Source organism: Rhyacophila brunnea, unplaced genomic scaffold, assembly GCF_057557595.1.
Source record: "Rhyacophila brunnea isolate RB1 unplaced genomic scaffold, BYU_Rbru_1.0 scaffold_23, whole genome shotgun sequence".
NCBI classification, from domain to species: Eukaryota; Metazoa; Arthropoda; class Insecta; order Trichoptera; family Rhyacophilidae; genus Rhyacophila; species Rhyacophila brunnea.
The window spans coordinates 29,329,674-29,345,109 of record NW_028232893.1 but is presented as its reverse complement, the minus strand read 5'-3'; the positions used below and the strand labels follow the sequence as shown (position 1 = coordinate 29,345,109).

Genomic DNA, 15,436 nt, shown 5'->3' with positions numbered 1-15,436 from the left:
AATCTCTTTCGGGTCCCATTTACATAATAGAAAAAGGTTAGCAGCATAAAAATAAATTAAAACATTATTTTGTTTCATTGTCTATAAAAAATAAATGCTTGGAGCTATAGAATAATATTTAAAAATCATATTTTGATTAAAAAATTAACCTTTAACAATATAGTTTCCCGGTGCGGGATATTCATATCGAGACAAATGTTGATAAATAATGAAGCAATACATATTATATCTGATAAGAATAGGAATTTATAAGACCTAAAGATGTGGAATCAGCTTAAAAAGGCCTTCATCCAGCAGTGGATTGATACAGGTTGATAACGATAATGACGATATAAATGGGTAGGTATATAAAATCAGGAATTTAAAAAAATATTGCAGTTTATATGACCAAGAAGAGTAGAATTAGGTTGGGATAACCTTCATCCAGCAGTGGATTAATCTTGGTTGATGATGATAATGACGATATTATGAATGGGTAAATATAATATGAGCAGTTTTAATAAATATAGCAATTCATATGACCGAGAGAAATTCAAACAACTTAGAGAGGCCTTCATCCACCGGTGGATTGATTCAGGCTCATAATGATAATGGAAATATAAATAGATAAAATATAATATCACCGATTTTGATAAATACAGCAATTCAAATGACAGAAAGGAGTAGAATCAGGCATGGGAGGCCTTTATCCAGCAGTAGATGAGTTCAGGTCAATGATGATAAGGACGATAGAAATAGGTATAATATAGTAGTAGAATCAGGTTGCGGAACTCTTCATCCAGCAGTGAATTGATCCTGGTTGATGATGATGACGATATGAATATGTAGATAAATGTAATATCACCGATTTTGATAAATACATAAATTCATATCACAGAAAGGGGTAGAATCAGGCTAAGGAGGTCTTTAAGTAGTGGATTGGTTCAGGTCGACGATGATGATGATGACGATATGAATATGTAAATAAATATAATTTCACCGATTTTGATAAATACAGCAATTCATATGACAGAAAGGTGTAGAATCAGGCTAGCGAAGTCTTTATTAAGCAGTGGATTTTTTCAGGTCGACGATGATGATGATGATAATGATGATAATGACGATATGAATATTAAATAAATATAATATCACCGATTTTGATAAATACAGCAATTCATATGACATAAAGGAGTAGAATCAGGCTAGCGAGGTCTTTATTTAGCAGTGGATTGGTTCAGATCGATGATGATGATAGTGATAATGACGATATGAATATGTAGATAAATATAATATCACCGATTTTGATAAATACAGCAATGCATATGACAGAAAGGAGTAGAATCAGGCTAAGGAGGTCTTTAAGTAGTGGATTGGTTCAGGTTGATGATGATGATGATGACGATATGAATATGTAAATAAATATAATATCACCGATTTCGATAAATACAGAAATTCATATGACAGAAAGGAGTAGAATCAGGCTAGCGAGGTCTTTATTAAGCAGTGAATTGGTTCAGGTCGATGATGATGATGATAATAATGATGATAATGACGATATGAATATGTAAATAAATATAATATCACCGATTTTGATAAATACAGCAATTCATATAACAAAAAGCAGTAGAATCAGTCTATGGAGGTCTTTATTAGGCAGAGGATTGATCCAGGTTGATGATGATGATGATGACATTATGCATATGTAGATAAATATAGTATCACCGATTTTGATAAATACAGCAATTCATATGACAGAAAGGAGTAGATTCGGGCTAGGGACGCCATTATCCAACAGTGGATTGGTTCAAGTCGATGATGATAAGATGGATAGAAATATGTATAATATCACAAATTTGTTGAACTAATAGTAGTAGAATCGGGTTGCGGAACTCTTCATCCTGGAGTGGATTGATCCTGGTTGATGATGATGATGATTATGATGACGATATGAGTATGTAGATAAATAACATTAAAAATTCAATACTGTCAAAAATACAATCAACGTAGAGAGGCCTTCATCCAGCAGTGGATTTATTGAGGCTCGTGATAATAATGGCATTATATATAGCTAGGTAGATAATAATATAATATCACTGATTTTGATAAATATAACAATTCATGTGTAAGTAAGGAGTCGAATAAGGCTGAGGAGGCCTTCATCCAGTAGTAGATAGGTCTAGATTGATGATGATAGGGACGATAAAAATAGGTAGATATTATACAATTGATAACTATAAAGCCTCCCCCAAACCAAAGCGAATATTCGCAGCGAATTCGCAACGCCCTCGCTATCGCTGTCGCTACCGCTTGGATTTGATGCGAATTTCGCGTTTGGCCCCACACCAAAGCGTCAGCGACGCAGCCATAGACTAAATAATTTTATTTACGCGCCAGATTTAAAATTGTAAATATTATTAATATTTTACGCCAATTATTCTATAATTTTTATGAATTAAATATAAAAAATACACGTACACTATAGCGCTTTCAGAATTGCTACAACTTTTACCCACTTTGCGTAAAGTGTATTTTAATTATCTGAAACAAGGTGGCAGCATTGGATGCAGCCATAGACTAAATACATATACGAATGTCAAAGTGACAGTTGTGTGTTGACAAAATGTACACGTCTTCTGAATGCTTATTACACGCTGAAGATATAATGAGATGGCGTGCGACAAATTACATCGACATTTAATATAACCTTACTTTATGACAGGGCAAGATTGCCATGGCTCATAGGTAAGATAGATTTACTCAGTTTCATAACTGCACATATTATAAATAAGCATTTACCATGAAGGGTTAACAGGATTTGAAGGTAATATGCTATTGAAATAACATGTCTCCGTTATTTGAATTGTAGGTTTTGACTATTTTGCGTTTCTACGCAGAGGGAGCGTACCAAAAACGGGTAGGCCAAGTCTTCTGCGCAATGAGCCAGGCATCAGTAAGCAGATGCATAGGAAACGTGTCCGATGCTATAATAGCAGTGCTTAGTAATACTTACATACAGTCGCCATACAGCGCTGACAGTCTTTAGTGTTGTGTTGATACCCTCTGATCAATTTATACAATATTACAATGTACATGTCATGTAACTAGAGTAACTGCGCATAGACACAACAAGTAAATTACCTACTCAATAAGAATTTAACGGGAATATTATTTTGTGTCGGTAAAAATATTTTTTAATTTCAGACTTCAAGAAAGGGCAGGTTTCCCGAAAATCATTGGGTGCATTAACTGCACCCATGTGCGAATATACCCGTCATACTTGGAGACTTTCAAAAATGAGCGCAGAAAATTTTCTGTAAATGTGAAATTCGTAATAAATATCATAACATGACATTTATTTTTATGCAGGTATCTGACATGTCTGACATGGACATTCTGGCAGTGAGTGCCAGATTTCCTTTGAGTGTTTATGACCAATTCATATTTAGTGGATCGTTGGTAAAAACTGAAATGAAACATCTACAGAACGACAAGAATTGGGAATTTTGTTTTATTAGGGAAGTATGTTAAACTTTACTTTACTATGGCAGTACCAGTAACAAATATTTTTGTTTGGTTTATATTCATCCGTATTTTGTACAGGTACTTCAAAGGAATCAAAATTTTGCATAGGTATGAATATGATATTTAATGAAACAGTTTTTTAATTATTTAAATCCTGATTTCTAATATTTTTACAACTTTCAGTCGAAAACATATTCAAATTAACAGACTGTGTATATTGAAATCATTCTAGTGCCACCATAGGCCAGCCAGACTCACTACACGGCTGCCCGCTGTTTGACCAGGGATGTGATTGAGTGTTTTTGGATAATGGACCACACCAGATCGCATAGCTACAGCAACAAGTGCAAGACCAACCGTGGCTATACATACAGTATACATGTATATATTAAATATAATTTATGTATATTTATTTATGGCTTATACACTGAAACAAAATATGTCACTTAACTGTACTTGAATTTTTTGCAGGATCATTCAATAAAAAATACTTGGCTTAGGTTAAGAGAGTTTTAATAATCATTTTTGCACAGAATACAAGAAAAATATTTATATAATTATTAGAATTACAATGAGCTTTAAAAGTAACACGATATTGTAATAAAATGGACAAATATGAAAAAAAATAACAATAAATTGTATATAGATAGGTGACAGGGTTCAGATGATTCTGGCAGTGCAGGCGACTCATTTAGGTGTCAGTATTGTTACTTTCAAATGACAATAACACCGTTCCAATGTGATTCGGTCGTGCCAGAAGACTCTGTCCTTCCTCTATTTAGTAACCGGGCGTTTTACAACTTTAAATGAAAATTAAGTGGGTATATAGATAGTATATTTTTTCTAGTATAATATTATTTAATTAGGTGACTTTTTATTTCTTTATTACTTGAAATGGTGTTTATATGGTAGATGGATTATAATGGTTTTGAAATATAGTTATTTTTGTTAATGAGTCATTTACCTTGACAGCTGTTTCGGCACATAAACTCATTTTCGGAACATTCAACAATAATTTGTGATTATAAAAGAGCTACAGGTCACGTAGCAAATTAAATACGCTTAGTTAAATAATAAATACATACCAAATATTTTACAAAATACACCACATACATCCATCGAATATGGTATATAAAATACAGATTCAAGTATCAAATAATTCTTGGATAAATAGATGTTTATGTAAGTATATGTTTTTTTAAATACTTACATGATACTGTGTTGTATAACATTTAAATTTATATTTTTGATTTTGATTTACATACTTAAATGTACCTACATAAATTTGTAATGTACAGTAGGTACTTAATTACATTTTTAACATTAGGAAATTACCATTATTCGATTCTATCCACCCGCCATGTCTATAATCACCCCAACGCTGGATAGAAAGAGACATCACACAAAATTGGCTGTTTGATAATAAATGGTAGTTGAAAAATATTTTAGAGTATGATTATGTCCATAGAAACAGGTTTTAAGTCATTCATATTTGTCCGAATAATGTGTAGCAGAAAAATAGAAATTTTAAAAAGGGTCTATTCAGTATTCACCCCATTCTACGGCAAACATTTTTCTTAATAAAAATAGGTACATCAATAGAGGAATCATAAAATGGACCTTGGCCCTCGCCCACGCCTTATTCATCCTTGTATATTATATTATCACACTTAATGTTTTGGAAAATTCATTAACATTGTGCACAAATGCCACTTTTGTTGATTGACACTTCACTTAGTTGATCTCTTTGTTCACGTGAAGTACAATAAAAGTATGTAGCAGCGAAGAACTAGAGACCGAAAATAGTAGAAGGAGCTAGAAGAGGCTTTCATCTAGCAGTGGAATGACCCCGACTGATGTTGATGATGAAATATTATTTTATTCCTGTTAATGCCGGGGATTTCATTTTTAATTTCTTCTGGTGCTTTGTACCTACGTTGAAAGGTTGAAGATCTTTGCTAAAATTAAATTCATCACAAAGCATTAGTATATCTCCAACATCATTCAGGTAGGTATCCATGATGATAATATAATATTATGTACTTAGAGGAGGTACCTGACCTTTATATTTACATGCACATAAAATTATTAATCTTATTGCCTAATGCAGACCAAGATATACCTACCTACATAATATTACATGAACAGAAGTTTAAGAACATCTCAATTAAGTTTAAAATGTTTGTAGGTAGGTATACAAATTAATGTGAAACAGAAAACATTGGTTATGTTAGGTAGGTACATGGAACATGTAGATATTATCTTGGTTCGCGGTCGGCACTGGGCAAAACCAGTTTATTAGCTCAATATACCTATACATAATGAAGGAAATATATACCTTATAGGTACATAATATCGTTTTTGTGATTGAGGTCTCTTGAGATCAAAAAACAAACAACCTAGGTACCTATGTCCTACTGTAAATAACCCGATAGTAAGTAGTATGTAAGGTTTTTGGTCTAAAACCTTACAAAATACCACAATGACGACATGGAGTACCTACTTATCTACCTATATGTATATTATATCTTTAGCTACAATAGAAATGCTATGCTACATAATGTTAGATGCAAAAAAATAATCTTAAAGACTACCTATCTAACCTAAAAAAATATTATCAACGAATATAAAATGGGTATTTACGTGACCGATACCGAATATGATTGAAGTAGGTATTGTAAATGATACCTAATTATAACATTATTGATATGACTGCTCGAAAGTCGAAACCAAAACGTCAAACGATCGCAATAAGTTAGAACTGTCAGTGCCCTAACAATCAAAGTTATAAAGTTTCTGTTATTAAAGGCTGTGCATGACGCAAATTAATAATATGTATTTTTTAAATATCGGGACCTTAGATTAAAGTTATTTATTTATAATAGCGTATTCATCCTGTCAAAAAACTTTACATACTTTGGTTAGACAAAGATAAAAGATATTATTATGACGACCTTCATACCATTTTCAACAATTTCCCTGCCAATTTCATCCCATATCTTATCTTTCTTTCTCATGTTTTGTAGTCACTGTCAGAGAAATTATAAAGGATTGGATATTTCCGGACCAACTCGATCAGCTGCTCAATGTCTTCGCCATTTTGATTTTACTAATTCCCTTGGCGAAATTGTCCGCCGCGAATAAATTCGCTGTCGACAGAGTTCCCGAAAATCGCAGCGAATATTCGCTGCAAATTCGCACTCAAGACGCAAGGCGGTCGCGCAAGCGTGCTCTGTCCCGTAAGCCAATACGAGCTTGATTGGCGAATAATTCGCTGCGAATATTCGCCGCGAATATTCGCTTTGGTTTGGGGGAGGCTTAACAATTCGTATTAATTTCTTTCATTGTTTGCAATGGCAACTTTGTTAGTTTAATATGACTATGTGATCTATGGAAATTAGTAGCCTAGGTAATTATTCAATAAAAAAAGTAGTGTGTGAACAGCCACAAATAAGTATTTAAAAAAACCAAATTTGGAATATCACGTTATCTATGAAATTGCGGACAGAGGCGGGTGCGCCTGTCATAATTTTATTTACGTAGTGAATTGTACCAAAATTATGGTCTTTTCACCGGAAAAAAGTGCGCCAATGCCTACATTACGATATTTGAATAAAAATAATCGAATTTGTTTTCAAATAAAGGATTAGAAGGTCTTAAGCGACGAAGACGTCATTCTGCTGTACGTTAAATAATGAAATATGGCGTATCGTATAGGGTATGTAAGAAAATATCGGATATAAACGTCACGTACCTGTAAAATCATTGAAAATTTCTGAAATGTGGTCAATTCAAACGGTAGATGAATTGGTAGCGCACATTTTGAAGTGAAGATGTAAAAATAACAATAAAATGTCGCTTAAATGATCTGTTAGTGAATTTTCCAAAATCTCTTAGGCATAAAGCCCATTACGCAGCGAGTGCGGCGCTCGCGCAAAATTTCTACAAGTGGCGCGTAAATCAACGAAAATACAACGTAATCAAATACGCCAGCGCCCACTGGATTTCACGACGCATTATACGCGCACGCCGAATGAATCATCGTTTTTTCGCGAATCACCGCTTCTCGGCGATACGAATGAAAGAAAATACAATGGAGTCCATTCATTGAACACGGCTACCAAAATTACGCTGCTCGAGGCGTTGTCGATGGACGGGCGAAAAGCAATTATTTAATAACAGAGAATCATTGTTTAATTTTATTGCGTGTTCAGTTTATCGCTGGTTGAATAATGTCGTCGTAAATTTTAATTACAAGCCCCGAAATAATATAATATTTTTATTGCTTTGTTATGAGAGGCGCTGTAATAATATTTATTTTGTGCTGCTTGGGCCGCATATTACATAGGTGAAGGGTAATGCGCCGGAAGAGACGTGTGATTATGGTTATGAATAAACACTGCATTCGCCGACTTTGCCCGCTCGACGCGTTCTGTGAGCGCTATCGCTTAAGCGTCAATTACATTGAGCTTTTTTACGAGCTGCTTATTGGCGAATTTAAAAGCGGGCGGTTCAGCTACTGCGACTTCATGATTACACACATTACACACAAAACTTTCCATTCGCTGATAAGCCACAAGCCAGCGAGCGATTTTGACGGAACGTAGTTCGTTTTTTTACCGGGAGGTCGCTACGCTCCATAACAATGTTTCCATTAAGCCTCCCCAAACCAAAGCGAATATTCGCAGCGAATTCGCAACGCCCTCGCTATCGCTGTCGCTACCGCTTGGATTTGATACGAATTTCGCGTTTGACCCCACACCAAAGCGTCAGCGACGCAGCCATAGACTAAATAATTTTATTTACGCGCCAGATTTAAAATTGTAAATATTATTAATATTTTACGCCAATTATTCTATTATTTTTATGAATTAAATATAAAAAATACACGTATACTATAGCGCTTTCAGAATTGCTACAACTTTTACCCACTTCGCGTAAAGTGTATTTTAATTATCTGAAACAGTGTTGCCAACCGTACTATAATTATAGTATTTGTACTATAATTTTGGTCCGCGTACTATGTACGATACAAAATAGGTATAGTACGCCCAAAATACTATAATTTTGAAAATCGTACTATAATTTTATATAAAAGTACTATAATTCTGCATTTGCCATTTCGCAATCGAGTGGTCTTCGAAAATTTGGAAATCTGCGGCCCGCGACGAAATATTTTTCCTAAAAAAAACAAGCCGACCATGAAAATCTGGGAACCTGCGGCCCGCGGCGAAATATTTTTCCTAAAACGAGCCGACTATGAAAAATTGGGAAAATTTTCATTTTCAACAGATGACAACGCGTACTATATTTTATCTCCAAATACTATAATTTTGGAGGCTCTGTACTATAATTTCACTTTCAAAATATGGCAACACTGATCTGAAAACAAGATGGCAGCATGGATGCAGCGATAGACTAAATACTAATGTCAAAGTGACAAGTCTTGACAAACAAACAAAATGTACTCAACAACGGACGACGAAGAAGCGTTTTTATTACTATGCTTGGAAGAGGATGATAATGCCAGGTTTGACTATTCACACCATTACGTGTTTTATTTATTTTCATCCAATTCATAAACCATTTTCGACTAATTTACCTACAATTTTTCTTCTCAGGGAAACAAGAAAATGGATTCATGACATCAATTTACAGAGAAGAAGGTATGGAGAATACCACACTTTGATGCCTCAACTACGCAAAGATGAAAAGCGTTTCTACATTTATTTTCGTATGACCTTCGAATGTTTTGACGAAATATTGAATGCCATCACAAATGACATTCGAAAATGTGATACAAACTATCGCGAAGCCATCTCGCCTGAAGAACGGCCAAGTATTGCATTGAGGTAAAAAAAGATCATGTATAAGGATATAAGTAAGTTTTATTATCAACATGTCTAAATAGAATCACAAAGATTATGGGGAATATATATTCGCACAGTTCAATAGACTGTTTTCACAAAGCACTGACAACATTTAAAAAGATGTTTATCACATCGGAAATGGATGATATTCACAAATCAACTACAACTGTCAAATGATCGATTTGCAAAATACATAATTTATACAAAATACAAAAACTAAGCAGTACCATCTGCAATTTGTATTCTTAGTTAAATAAATAACAAAATAAATATGACTTTGTACTATTTATGCCAGATCTCTACCGCCTACCTGCACCCTCTGCCACGGCTCTACTATGTATCAAATTTTACTCGATTGTTAAAATGCCACAGGCAGGATCAAGCGAAAAATTGTCAGTCTCAGCTTGCTCCTCCTGTTCTTCAAGGTGAAGATGTTCTTGTTCTATCATTAACAGCCCTATTTTTTTTTTTTGTACTCAGCTGCAACTTAGGGGTAAATGTTTTTATTGTTGCAGCATGAGCCAACATAATCATATCCACTGAGTCTATTTTATTACTTTTTTTCCCTTGGAGATAATGTATCATTTTTTCCAGATTTGAATTATCCTTTTTATGTGTACCGGCCGACATCTTCGGTGTTGTGGCTGTTCCCTGGTGATCGCTGAATGATGACGTTATCGATGTTCCTGCTTGTGATAAAACAATTTTTTCAATCTCCGTATCTTCGTGATACGTGGCCATCCAATCAAAACTTTGTATATCGTCAGGTTCTTCGCATATGTTGGATGACGTTTTGGCGAACGTCAGAAATGGTCGGAACGACGACATTTGGTCGGCCCACATCCATTTCTTCTTATATATGTTTTCTTGGCCGGTTTTTGTTTTTCTGGACCGGAGATCCTTTGCATATGTGTCCCGTAAATTCTTCCATCTTTTTTTGGCTTGTTCACCTAAACAAAAATAATTATTTTACAGATTTCTTGCGACCGGTGATACTTTCTACACAATTGGCCATAGTTTTCGAGTTGGATTTTCAACAGTGAGTGCAATCGTGACACAAGTTTGTGAAGCTATATGCAGAAAATTAGAAAGTGAATATTTACCCCAACCAAGAAACTTGGAAACAATCTGCTGAAGGGTTTAAGAATTTATGGCAATTTCCTAACTGTATCGGCAGTGTAGACGGTAAGCACGTCACCATCAAGTGTCCAGGCAAAACTGGCTCCAACTACAGGTGCTATTTAAATAAATTTTCAATCGTGCTTATGGCTATCGTTGGACCAGATTATAAATTCATATGCGTCGACATTGGTGGTTTTGGCAAGAACAGCGATGGAGGAATTTTCGAGACTTCCATCATGGGAAGACGATTTGAAGCAAATAAAATGAATGTTCCGGGACCTAAAAATCTCCCTGGACAGAATCAACCTTGCGAGCACGTCTTAATCGGAGATGAAACTTTCGGTCTGAAAACATATGAGGCGCCGAGTGCCAAAGGAGCTCAAGCGCCAACTTTACGATTTTTGACATTTGAATGTAGGTTTTTTCTATAAATCGATATGTATCATGCCACAAAGTCTTATCGCTCAAATAATTATAGATATTTTACAATAGAGATTTATTTTCTGTGGCATAATTGTTTTGGTCGTTATGTTGGCACGCCACAGAAGCTTATCCGCCATTATACTATGGAGAGCGCGAGACCAAAACAGCTGTCAGATTTGTCTTATTGAATATACGTTCTCAACAGTGAAAAAAACTAAAAATGAGCTCAAGAAGGATTAGAAAAATAGTTTCAATGTGTGTTAAACCTGTAAATGAGGAAAATCGCGGTAAGTTTAACATGTTTTATCCGTTTTTCATTCACATACGCTGTTGTTTAAAATATTTTAGAATACTTTTGAAATATGGTTACTAACGTCATTTTAGTAATTATGTCCACTAAACTTTTACTTCCATGAACGAAAATAACTCTTATTTCTAATTTCATCTTGTTTTATATCCAATTACGATTGATATACACTAAAAAAAGTATTTAAAAAATCAGCCGAATCCTTGAGAAAAAATGATGGTGCTAAATTTGAATAATGATTTTGTTATTTTGGCCAGTTTGGAGTAACGATTTGATTTAGTATTATTAATAATATTGGGTATATAGACGGTTATTACAAAAAAAACAATCCAAAAGCTTTGAAATCATTGCTGTAATGGCAAAAACGTATTTAATATTATAAGGCAAATTTTATGCCAAACAAACTCATGTAACAATCATAACAAATTTGACCATTTTTTCAGTGTTTATTTGGCATAATAAAATTTGTTTACATCAAAATGTTTTTTTATTGCTATCCAAACCCTTACATTAAAACATTTTTTTAAATGATTTATTTTTTTAAATTAACGCCATTATTTGAGTTTGAAAATGTTAATGCCACAGAAGCTTATGCAACAAAAAAAAGTATCAAGTGCCACCTTTTTTCATTTTTCTATATGCCAAAGAGGCTCAAACACCATTTTTTTTGGAATCCAGTAGATATTTTTCATTAAATATTATTGCAAATAATACTTTGTTTTTTTTAAATTTGCTTTGCTTAGAAAATAATTGTCCATTTCAACATACAAGTTTAAAATTTAAAAAATAAATTCACTGAAAACTTGTCGGCCATTTTGTAGCACTTTTGTTAAATGGTGCTTGAGCTCCTTTGGCGCTCGGCGCCTCATATATAATGAGACCCTTCCCATATAGGCAATTGAGGACAGATCCTTTGAAAGAAAATTACAATTTAAAACTCTGCGGTGCAAGAAGAGTAGTTGCAAATGCCTTTAGCATATTGGCTCAGAAATGGCGAATATTTTATAGACCAATAGAAACAAAAGTATCCACCACAATTCTTATTTGAAAACGACATGTTTTACATAATTTTATGCGAACAAAAAATTGCAATGATCGGTTTTTTGAATTTTTAGAGCCACCGGAGCCTGAGCTTTTACTAATTTAAACAACGATCCAAGACGTGCAGCGATATTAGCATTTTCTACTCGAGAAAAGTTTGTAAACTATTTTAATGAATGAATACTAAAATAATTACAGGTATAGCCAAAAAGCTCCTTAAACCTTAAGTTAAATTGAGATTAATCCTGTGCTGTTATGCTGCATTGCAGTGCCTTTAATAAAACTTACTGTCACTACATATTGAATATCATTCTCATATGGCATACCTATATCTAATAAATTCAACATAATATATCATATTTCAATAGGTACTCAATATGATTAATAGTTTATGCACATAACGTCTATTTAAAACTGACAATAATTTGGAATCAATATTAAAATAGATTCATACTAGGTACCTAGCAGTAGAACAATTAATTTAACAATAATTAATAGTGTCTAAAATTGTGTCTGATATAATTGATGTAATATAATTTATGTATATTTCGTTATGGCTTACACCAAAACAAAATATGTCACATAACTATTACTTCAATATTTTTGCAGGATCATTCAATAAAAAATACTTGTGTAGGTTAAGAAAGTTTTATTAATTATTTGTGCACAGAATACAAGAAAATATTTATATAATAAGATTTATATTATAAGATATTGTAATAAAATGGACAAATATGAAAAAAAATTACAGCAGAATAAATTTTATATACCTAGGTAGAATTATTAGTCTTTGTCTGCCAGAAGAATTTTCAAAAGCATCCCCATCTCATTGTGATTTGACAATTATTCCTACCTTATAATTATATCATATTTTATAATTTGTCTATGTATATTTATTTTTATATACTTACATGATATATATATATATAACATGGTATAACATGTACATTTCTATTTTTGGCAAATATATTTCAATAATATGTAATTAGATATTTTGTATTTTTTACCTACCTGTTGTGTTATTTATGGTCATAACCAACTATTTATTCCGAAATAAACTAATAACCATAGTATTTTGGATACTCCTGTTAATTACTAGAATTACTGTTATAAAAATTAAAAACAAAATGAATTCACTAATGTACAGTATTTGAAAATACCTCAGAAATATATCGACCTAATAGAAAATATCTTTACTATAATTAATACTAAAATATGACACTGAGCAGGACTTGAACCGTTTGTGCCGAAGGTACTGACATCCGAGAAAGGTTTGGCGCAGTAATCTGTATGGGCGATGTTGAAATATGGTGAATAAATCGCATCGTTTAACACAACTTCACTAATTATTATCCAACATACAATACACAATTATTCCTAATATGATAAAGTTTATTTTGTGGGTACCTAACTTTTTATATATATACCTAATTTTGTTTTTGTTATGTTTTTGCCACCGCACTTGTAAAATATATAGATTGATTTATTAAATTCCATACTAAAATGTACGTAAATTTATAATTATAATTTTACAGGGGTGCCGGACGAAATCCCGAAGGCCGAAATCCCGAAGGCCGAAATCCCGAATGCTGAAATCCCGAATGGACGAAATCCCGAACGGCCGAAATCCCGAATGGCCGAAATCCCGAATGGCCGGAATCCCGAAGGCCGAAATCCCGAAAAATAAAAAAATAAAAACAATAATAATTTTCAACCAGCGGTACGCAAATAGGCGGCGCTTTTTCGAAAGTGTGTAATTTTACAAGATAATAAAAATAGTTTTATAAAAACTATTATTAATTATGGATTGAAGCATAAAAATAATTTTAAACCAGCGGTACCCAAATAGGCGGCTCTTTTTCTTGCGTGTGTAATTTACCATGATAATAAAAATAGTTTTATAAAAACTATTATTAATTATGGATTGAAGCATAAAAATAATTTTAAACCAGCGGTACCCAAATAGGCGGCTCTTTTTCTTGCGTGTGTAATTTACCGAGATAATAAAAACAGTTTTATAAAAACTATTATTAATTATGGAATGAAGCACAAAAATAATTTTCAACCAGCGGTATCCAAATAGGCGGCGCTTTTTCTTGAGTGTGTAATTTACCAAGATAATAAAAACAGTTTTATAAAAACTATTATTAATTATGGTATGAAGCATAAAAATAATTTTCAACCAGCGGTACCCAAATAGGCGGCGCTTTTTCTTGAGTGTGTAATTTAACATGATAAAAAAAATAGTTTTATAAAAACTATTATTAATTATGGATTTAAGCATAAAAATAATTTTAAACCAGCGGTACCCATATAGGCGGCTCTTTTTCTTGCGTGTGTAATTTACCGAGATAATAAAAACAGTTTTATAAAAACTATTATTTATTATGGAATGAAGCACAAAAATAATTTTAAACCATTGGTACCCAAATAGGCGGCTCTTTTTCTTGCGTGTGTAATTTACCATGATAATAAAAATAGTTTTATAAAAACTATTATTAATTATGGATTAAAGCATAAAAATAATTTTCAACCAGCGGTACCCAAATAGGCGGCTTTTTTTCTTGCATGTGTAATTTACCAAGATAATAAAAATAGTTTTATAAAAACTATTACTAATTATGGTATGAAGCATAAAAATAATTTTCAACCAGCGGTACCCAAATAGGCGGCGCTTTTTCTTGAGTGTGTAATTTACCATGATAATAAAAATAGTTTTATAAAAACTATTATTAATTATGGATTGAAGCATAAAAATAATTTTAAGCCAGCGGTACCCAAATAGGCGGCTCTTTTTCTTGCGTGTGTAATTTACCGAGATAATAAAAACAGTTTTATAAAAACTATTATTAATTATGGAATGAAGCACAAAAATAATTTTCAACCAGTGGTATCCAAATAGGCGGCGCTTTTTCTTGAGTGTGTAATTTACCAAGATAATAAAAATAGTTTTATAAAAACTATTATTAATTATGGATTGAAGAATAAAAATAATTTTCAACCAGCGGTACCCAAAAAGGCGGCGCTTTTTCTTGCGTGTGTAATTTACCAAGATAATAAAAATAGTTTTATAAAAACTATTATTAATTATGGTATGAAACATAAAAATAATTTTCAACCAGCGGTACCCAAATAGGCGGCGCTTTTTCTTGAGTGTGTAATTTACCATGAT

At 32.9% G+C, this 15,436-nt stretch overlaps 1 protein-coding gene and 1 long non-coding RNA gene across 2 annotated transcripts in view; one reads left to right on the top strand and one right to left on the bottom strand.

Annotated features, from left to right (window-relative positions):
• LOC147069814 (uncharacterized) overlaps positions 1-15,436 on the bottom strand; it is a 570,178-nt gene that overhangs the window by 332,418 nt on the left and 222,324 nt on the right. The window lies entirely within an intron of this gene.
• LOC147069821 (uncharacterized) lies at positions 7,208-11,818 on the top strand. The gene is made up of 3 exons (XR_015071187.1): positions 7,208-9,031; positions 9,123-9,353; positions 10,347-11,818. It is a non-coding gene; the product is annotated as an uncharacterized LOC147069821 (long non-coding RNA).